The sequence below is a fragment of the Magnolia sinica genome, chromosome 11 (assembly GCF_029962835.1).
Source record: "Magnolia sinica isolate HGM2019 chromosome 11, MsV1, whole genome shotgun sequence".
Lineage (NCBI taxonomy): Eukaryota > Viridiplantae > Streptophyta > Magnoliopsida > Magnoliales > Magnoliaceae > Magnolia > Magnolia sinica.
The window spans coordinates 66342934-66352789 of record NC_080583.1 but is presented as its reverse complement, the minus strand read 5'-3'; positions in this window follow the sequence as shown (position 1 = coordinate 66352789).

The following is a 9856-nucleotide window of genomic DNA, read 5'->3' as shown; positions in this document are numbered from 1 at the left end:
TCATGTAACTCACATATTGTAACATGATAATTGTACGCCCTAACGACATTAGAGTCGTGGCCTCCACAGGCACATCGTGGATGGCTAGATGGGACACTGGAAATACTTGGTTCTAGCACTGTGGGCACTTAGGATGTCCTTGGGTGAAAGTCCTAAAACCTTCAAGGCCAGGAGACGTCCCAACGTCTATATAGAGTGGAACATGAGCGATCGAGTGCTGAATCCCAGTGGGCTGCATCTCCCACTGTGTCGTGGTCGGCTGGGAGGTGGTGTGGCCTTATCCGCCAGAGTTAGGGGGCTGTAAGCTAGGCTGAGTTTGGCCAGCTCGCAAATGGGTCCGCTATCGACAAGTTGGGTAGGTATTGGTAGAGTACTGGTCAGGCAGATAGTGTTGTCTCTTCCACTCACTGGGCTATGCGGCTAGGGAGGCGGCAGTCAGTGTGGAGTGTAATAGACCTTGGTGATTCCCCAGAGAGGAACAGTACTGATATGTGGACTTGATATGAGGACTGACATGATATTATCATGCCCTGTCACTGTTGCACATGTAGGCGGGCACACATGGGCAGACGCTGATGTGGGCGGGACTGAGGCCTGGGCAAGCTACCACACTGGGCGAGCTACCAGTGGTTGGCAGGCTACTATGCTGGCAGGTTACTGAGCAGGAGTTGCATACTCATTCATTCATCCATTCACTATCCACTCGGGCTAGTGGTGCGCAACTATTTGTTATATGTACCTTCGCAATGGCCGGGATTTCGGTTGAGGCGCGCGACTAACTTGAGATCAGGAGTTAAATACCACATTGTGTATCTAAATTTAGGTATGGGACTGGTTTGGATAGAATTCCCTTGTGATGGACCCCAGAGCCTGCGATATTACGTACTATCATCTCGACTTCACTCTAGCTTGGTCATTTCATTCGCATCGCATATTGCATGTCATCTATGGCATATGACATTTTGGATTGCTACATTTCTGCACTTATATGGCTTAGACGGACTTGTCAGGATTTGCATATTGCATTGCATCCGCAGTATATGATATTTGGCTCATTATGATTTGTATTGTGTACCCTGATATTATATGACTCATGGACTTACCAATTTATTTCTGCTTACTCTGATATTATATGATTCATGATCTTGTCAGTATTTTCGCTTATTCTGATGATGTATGATTTTGGACTTTATTGTATACTTGGCACTTACCTTACACACACTTTCACCAACCTCTAAGCTTTCTATAAGCTTATGCACGATAGATGCATGCATGTGGCGTTAGGTCGCAGCAGCGTTGAACTTGGAGCATGCAATGGACTTCTGGAGCTTTGATTTTGATACATATGTATTTTCCTTTCAGCATTGTATTCAAATGTTTATATTAGTGGATACGTGTTGATGATGTTGCCTTTGTGATTTGGGTAAACTTGTAGTTATGCTTATTACGAGATAAAAGTACGATGAAAAATCCTCCTTGTAGGATCTCAGGATCGGAATCTGGCGTATGGACGCTGGGAGCCGAGAATGGGATACTACGAAGGCTATTGGCACCGGATTCGGCGATCCGGAATTTTGTGAGCCCGTTTTCCGAGTTTGGGGCCTGACACTAGTGGTAGTGTGCAAGACACATTGCCCACTAGGAAATGGGCTTACATAATGGGCCTAAGAAGGGTTATCATGATGGTCTTCCTACTCCCAAGTGTTTTCCTTAATATTGGGCCCAATTAGACCTTAGTCTTTTTTTTTTTTGGCCCAAGGACACATATAACTTAGGAGAAACAAATGGGCAACAAGGTTGTCCATCACATCTCCCACACCATCAGAAAATGAAAGACTTACATAGCGTACAAAGTGGGCCTCACTAGGCAAGAGTATGGCCCATACAAGAAAACCTACACTAGATGACCCATGTATGGTTTCACTAGGAAATAGGCCTAAGAAGGGTTACCATGATGGGCTTCCTACTACCAAATGTTTCCCTTAATATTGGGCCTAACTGGACCTTTTTTTTTTTTTTTTTTTTTTTTGCTTCATTTAGATTGGCCCAAGGCCGTATATAACTTAGGAGAAACAAATGGGCAACAAGGCTATCCATCACATCCCCCACACTATCAGAAAATGATAGACTTACATAGCGTATAAGGCGGGCCTCACTAGGCAAGGGTAAGGCCCATACGAGACAACCTACACTAAATGACTCACCTATGGTTTTGGGCCCACCGGCACCTAGGAGAGCATTTTCAGGGTTTAGATGCTACATTAAATGCCTTGGGAAGGTAGTGGACCCCATTGATATGGTCGACATGAATTTTATGTCAAACAATTTTTTATTTTTTTATTTTTTTTATTTTTTTGTGAAAAAAGTGGTTATAGGCCATTTTTGAGTTGGTTTCATGATCATGTGGAGCCCGCGTCTAGTGAAAATAAATAGTAACCTGGTAGATTTATGTATGGTCATTAAAATCTATAAGGCGTGCCTTATTGGTTAACTGTGTACAATTTACGGTGATAGCCCAAACATGGGTACTTCAAGAAATTGTTTAGGAAATACAGTACAGAAATAGTTTTGGCTCAACTTTGAGTATGTCCCACGATCACATGGGCCCACCTTTCGGCATGCCGTTAGGTTCCCTTGGTATTCCTATATATGGTCTTCAAAACTCATAACTTATGACCTGTTGGATGCACATATATAATTTTTGGAATAAGGCTAAACATGATTATTTGAATTTTCTGCGTAGAATTTTCTACACAACTGTGCTTGGCCCCATTTTGAGAACTGCTCCCCAATCACGTGGGATCCTCTATAGCCCAAGTAAAATACTATTTCTCCAGCCATAATTATATGCTAGAAGTTCTAGGTGGTGGCCCATACCTATCTTATGCATGGGGTCCACCATTGAGACCCAAAGTTGGTCTAAAACCTTGAAATTAAATCAATATGCAATATCAAGAATGGATCTGTCCCAACTTTGGGCCAACTTCTAAAACACTTAGGGTTTATTCCTGATGAAGTGGTGGGACATCCCAATACTCAAAAATGTCAAATAAACATCTCCCATAATGAGACCATTTTCTACAGAGCATGGAGCCTACCATGAGGTGTCAAAGAGGCCTGCATGCAATACAGTTAGCTACTTAAAAATTTTCATCAAACAGAAAAAGTGCAAATGAAAGGAAATAGATCCAATGGCATGTGGGGCCCACACGTTAATACAAGTGAATGTACAAATAGGATGAACTAATAAAGCATATAAATCATAAGTGGTCCACAATAAGAAGATGAATGTTATGGACAAAATACATACAACATACACATCAAATAACACATGAAATATGTTGATCAAATCTCTTTGATCAGATTCTATGTTGGAAAATCTGAGCCAACCAATAGTTTGAGAACACATCATTTAGGCTATATATATGTTTCTAACCATACAACATCTTAGATCCATTTGGACCACATATAACAACTCAATATTTATCCTTATGGAAGTATCTTTTGGTCCAAAATTTTCTAAATTTTATGAACAAAGAATCTAATCACAGTGACCGTACATATGGTAAATAACTAACTCAAATAAATTAAGAAAAAATATGTAATAGAACTGATCGTTCGAATCACTGATATGGCCCACACAATGTGTGGTCACAACAAGCCCTATATACATTTTCATACAAAGCCAAGTTCTCAATCACCCGAACTCTGATTAAGGCGTATTATACACCTTTGAAAAGCTACTTCGATTTACTATTAACACACTGGATTATATATTTCTATTGGGGTTCAATAAAGGTATAAAAAATGGGTCCATTTTTTTTATTTTATTTTATAAATCAGGACCATCTATGCATTGTTGGATAACAGCCAATTAAAATTGATGTTACGAGAGATTACAATGTCAGATAGACACAAAATTTGGTCCAAAGTTATCACATAATTTGATACATATTACCACGTTTTACTTTTGATATTAACATATTTGATTTTATACAATTTTTACATGTTGCTATTCAGATAGGAAAATGGTATTACATGTGAAAGGTGTGGATATAATGTTCATCTTGGTGAACCATAATATGTGGGCTACCTTACTGACTACCATGTCTAGCCATACATGCCTACAACAGCTCCACACCAGTGGGCACTGCACACATTAAGCAAATACGAAAGGAAGAAAGAAAGAGGAGAAAGAGGAGGATGAAAGGAGGGGCGTAGACTCACCTCAAATGGATAGACGGTTGGATGATGATGAGTTGTCCACTCCCTCTAGGTTTGATGGTGGGCCACACCTTGGCTCCACTCTCTCTCTCTGTCTCACTCTCACTCTCTCAAAATTTCAAAAATTTCTAAATGTAGCAAAAGTATGAGGTAGGAGAGCCCCTACTTTGTTATAGAGAATGTGGGTTGAGGTGCATGCAAGATGATGTGACAAATTTGGAGTGTCTTATTGGTGCTAAAATTGATGTGGAATGTGGTGTATACTGTGGGTAGTGGATAGATGAGGTGAATGGTGCTTAACATGCATTGGCTAAGGTGGATGAAATCTACGCATGCATTTGTTAGTGGATGGATAAGGATTGTGAGTTGTAGGTGATGCATGGTGGATGATGAAGTGGAGTTTTTTAATTAGTTGTTTGAAGTGATGTAGCACAAAACAAAGCATGCATTGGATGCATGTGTAGGATGAGGTGGCTATGGGCCATTATTAGTTTCTAAGGGTTAATGATGGATTTTGTGTATAATTTGTTTTTGTCTTATAGTGTATTGTCTCATATGTGCTAGTTCTTCATTTGTCATGTAGTGCTTGTTCTATATTGTAATAATTTTTATATTTTTGAAAGTAGACTTTAAGCCCACATGGGCACAATAAATGTTGCTTCTGTTACAAGATACGCGATTTGGGTTGTGGATTCAACGAGACGTATCTCACTAACGGATTGTCAGATTGACGCACGATTTTCACCGTTACGATCGTAGGGATGATGCAGTCTACATGATAGGGGTTTCAATGGCATCCGACACAAATCTCTTAGGTAGGGTTACTGGATACTCTAGGTTACTTCATACAATCAATCGATAGTGCATATCGGGGCACATGTGTGCTCGGGGTATGCTTCTAAGGAGTGGTGTTCCACATATTTTCTTATAACTATAATTCCCTTCTTGGACAAGATTGGATCCATTCTAACTTATGTATCTTGTCATCTTTATACCAGTTCCAAATTTTGTAGACTAAAGGAAAAGTCAAATTGGTTTGGACAAAAACAAACCATTTAAGGCTAAATTCAATTTGGTCAAATCTTACTTTTATGAGAATGAGGTTGGTCCCATGGTTTTCATAGGTCAAGACCGATTTGGTCGACCAATTGGGATATTGGCTTCAAAGAACACATGGTTAAAATAAAAGATATAAGTCTTATGGCAGATAGTAAACTATCTACGCCAAAAGCACTAGTGTTATATTGGCCACAACAATCGTATATAGTTGAGAAATCTGTATGAATAAAACCTCAGTCGATAAGCAACGAGTGGCCGAAATCACGGATTTGTTCGAGAGAATCGAACATGCTAAATATAGAAGAGAATTAGAGAATGATTATTTTGTCAACATAACTGAATATTTGTTAGAACATGATGAAATCGTTGAAGATGACATATCTTCCAAAGACTTGGAAGAAGCTCCAGCCAAGTTTGATAATCTAAAAGTAGACATTCAAGATCCATTAGCCGAAGTAAACTTAGGAACTGAAGGAGATCCTCGGCCGACATATGATAGTGGGAACTTATTTGTAATATCCCAAATTTTCTCATTAGCCGGTAGCATGTTGAAATTGTGCAGTTATCTAACATGATACCACTACATGCGAAAGCTTACGAAGCTTAGAATTATGGCTAACCCCTAGAGGGGAGGTGAATATGGCCACTTAAAAATATTTACTAATTAATACAACTATAATGTAAAGAGTATATAATGAGAGATAGTTATATCTAGTGTGTGTGATGCATTAATTGCCTAGCATATAATCTAATCATGCATTTATATGAAATACACAAATTACAAAACAAGCATAATAGAATTGCATGCATATAAACAATCACAAATACAGTGATATATAGTGGTTCAACTAAATCTCTATTCTACTACCAGATAACGAACTCAAACTCAAGTTTTTTGAATTTACTATGTCAATGATTTTTTTATAGGTTTACCATTAACCTTTACAATGGTTTTCAATAGGTTTTCAATTGGTTTACCACAAACCTACATGCACATACTCGTGTTATTGGCTCACATAGAGACTACATACACCCCCGTTGGAGGCTTATACAGAGATTAACAAATGTTTTCTATAGGCTAACTAATAATCTACATGTACCCACCCTTTTCGGTGGCTCCTTTGGTGTCACGCCCCAAATTCGAAAACCGGACTCACAAAATTTTCGATTTCCGAATCCGGTGCCGACAGCCTCAGTAGAACCCCATTCTCGGCTCCCAGTGCCCATTCGCTAGGTTCCGATCCTGGGATGCTACGAGGAGGATTTTCAACATCAGTTTGATTCATAATAAGCATAACCAAAGGCATAACCCACAAACAACAACCAAAAACTCCATCACATTTTTACTATGATCAAAAACTTTAAAAGTACAATGAGCATAAAGGGAAATACAATGATGATAAAAAAAACTCCAAGATGATCAACAAAGCGCTCCTGCCTCAGCGCTGTTGTGCTCCAACGTCACCTGCACGCAACGGTCGTGCATAAGCTTATGGAAAGCTTAGAGGGTGGTGTAAGTGTGTGTGCAAGGTAGTAGTTATGCAGTATCAGAGTAATACAGAATATGTTGATGAATCCATGAATGCCATGAGCCGTACCAAGGCTATGCAATGCGAGGCATAGATGATGCCGGCCATATCAAGGCCATGCGGTGTGGAATGCAACTCAAGCATGCAAATCCTCATCTAAGTCCACATATCAATACAGCTCAACTCTGAAACATCACTGGGGTCTAGTACACTCCAAGCCAGATTACCGCCCCATCGCGTGCAATAAGGTGAGTGGAAAAGACATCACTATCCGCCTGTCAATATCGGGCTCGGCTCATCGATAGCAGACCCATTCCTCGAGCTGGTCAAACTCAGCCTAGCTTTGCCCCCTCTTCTCAGGCTGGTAAGGCCGCACCCCCTTCCAACCGACCACGACACAGTAAAAAGCGCAACCGTCTGGTAATCGGCACTCGAAGCTCATACACTCAGTCTAGATGTTGGAGTAACCTTTTGGTACCATAAGGGTTTAGAGACTTTCACCCAGAGATATCTATAACACCCTATGTAGAACAAGATTTCCGGTATCCAATCCTGCCAATCACGATACGCCTGTAGAGGCTATGACCCTGATGTCGCTAGGGCGTACAGTACCATATCACACAATGCGAATGCATGAATACACTATCCAGTCATGCAGCAGTCCTGCGCGTATCATGCGCTCATGTAGGGCAGCACCACCTATCCGGGAGCCCATAAACAATCTGCCTGAAGGCATATGCTATGATCAGTCACCTCTCATATCAAGCATACATATGATACGTATGATCGTGAATCATGGAACTATACTAAGCATGTTATATGGTAATGGATGCAGTTCATAACGAAGATGAGCTTAGACGGCCTACACATTACATGTACGGGCCTATCAATGAGCCCTAGGGAGAGTCATAATGTGGACATTTAACCAACACTATACTTGCAATGTGGACGTCAAACCAACATTACTCCCAAGGCATAGCCCGTCGTAAACATCATTACATAAACCATGTTGGGATCACACATTGCAATGGACCTTAGGTACATCCCATTGGGCCTTCAATATATCAAATGGGCCGTATCACATGGGCCTTACATTCGTCAAATGGGCTGCAGTAATGGGCCTCACCAATGGGCCTTACGTACATTGCAATGGGCCATAGCCCATGGGCCTTAAAATACATCACAATGGGCCTCATAATATGGGCCTTATGTGTATCAAATGGGCCACACCAATTGGGCCCCATATGTACATCAAATGGGCCTCAACCCATAGGCCCCAATACATTTTAATGGGCCTTAACCCATGGGCCCCTAATACATCTAATGGGCCTTACAACATGCTAAGGTGGGGTCCACTTGGACTATGGATCTGGCTCATTCTTTATGCCCATGCCATAAAATAAGCTTTTTAAAATGGATGGACAGATTGGATGCAGCACCTGCCTCATGGTGGGGGTCCACATGAAGGCCAACCATCACATATTTTATATATATATTATAATATATAATCTATAATACACACACACACACACACACACACACACACACACACACACACCCACCGTTCCACACGTGAGGGATGGGTCCCACCATCCAGTGTGGACAGTGCGGATAGAACACATCATGGTGGGGCCTAACCGCTGGGCCAGGTGTGGATAAAACACATACTGTAGGTGGGTTTCACCATCCACAACTATGGACGGTAGGGAAATAATCACATACATCACTATGGGTCCCACGTGGAGCCCACCATAACACTTATTTTCCCATCCAAGCCATTGATAAGGTCGTACGGACCTGGATGAAGAGGAAAAACAAATTTCATCCTGATCCAAGACTTCTGTGGCCCAAAAAAAAAGGGTTTCAATGGCAGAGGTTCAATCCCACTGTTTCCTGCACTGTGGGCCACCTGATCTGTGGATGGAGCTGAAATTTGGAGGGGGCCCACTGCTGGGAGTGGCCCACCTCATGAACGGTGTGGATGCAAAATATACATCATGGTGGGGCCCACGACTGGGGCCGTGGGTTGCAGTCCGTCCGCAGGCAGCACCTGCTGCCTTCTGATAATAGCAGTAACTGCTACATCTTTATTATATATATATATATATATATTTATTTATTTTTTTATTTTTCCATAATATTTCACATGTGGGGCCCACGTTAGGTGAATCCACCCCGTCCAATGGCACCCTATGGCTCAAGACAAGCAAAACATGCCCAATATTGAGCATATTTCGGTGTATAGAACATTGGAGGGTGTTTCAACGATAAATACGCTGTTTACAATGCCATGGCCTGCCTGAAAGTTGAATTGGGCCCATCTTTCGGCTCAACGCCTAAAATGAGCTTGGGAAAGGAATAGACGGTGTGGATTGAATAAATACCTCAAGGTGAGGCTTACATGAATGGACCACCCCATTTGAAAACAAGCTAATACTTGTGTTTTCCCTTTTTGTCCAGTGTCAGGGACGCTGGACGGTTTAGCCTTGCACATGCATTCGAAGTGGGCCCTGCTTAGGTGGGCCACCTCATGGAGGATGGTGTGGGTACAATACATATAAGGTGGGCCCCACTTGAAGATGGTTTGGATAAAATACATGTTTCAGGATGGGGTCCATCCAAGTGGGCCATACAACCATGTTATGATCACATAAAGAAAAAAAATGAAATAGAGAGGGAAAGAGAGATAGAGAGTGGGACATGCATGATGTAGGGACCCCGGCACTATGGGCCCTCCCTTCAATGATCTACAACATAAATCAAGTGGGTCCCATTACATGTGGGCCCATTGAAACCGAAATCCAATGGTGAAGATCCCTTCTCCACTAAAATAGACGGTCTAGATGACCCTAAGTATGCAAGGAAAATAAACATCATGATGGGGCCCATGGAGAATGGCCCCATCATGGAATGATCATGATGATCCAAGTGGGCCATCGGCCACATCTTAGGGTCCAAAGTGAGATCCAAACCATTGATTGGTTGGCCTCACTTGGCCCATCATAAACACATGAAAATCTAGCCTATGACACACCCACCGCTTG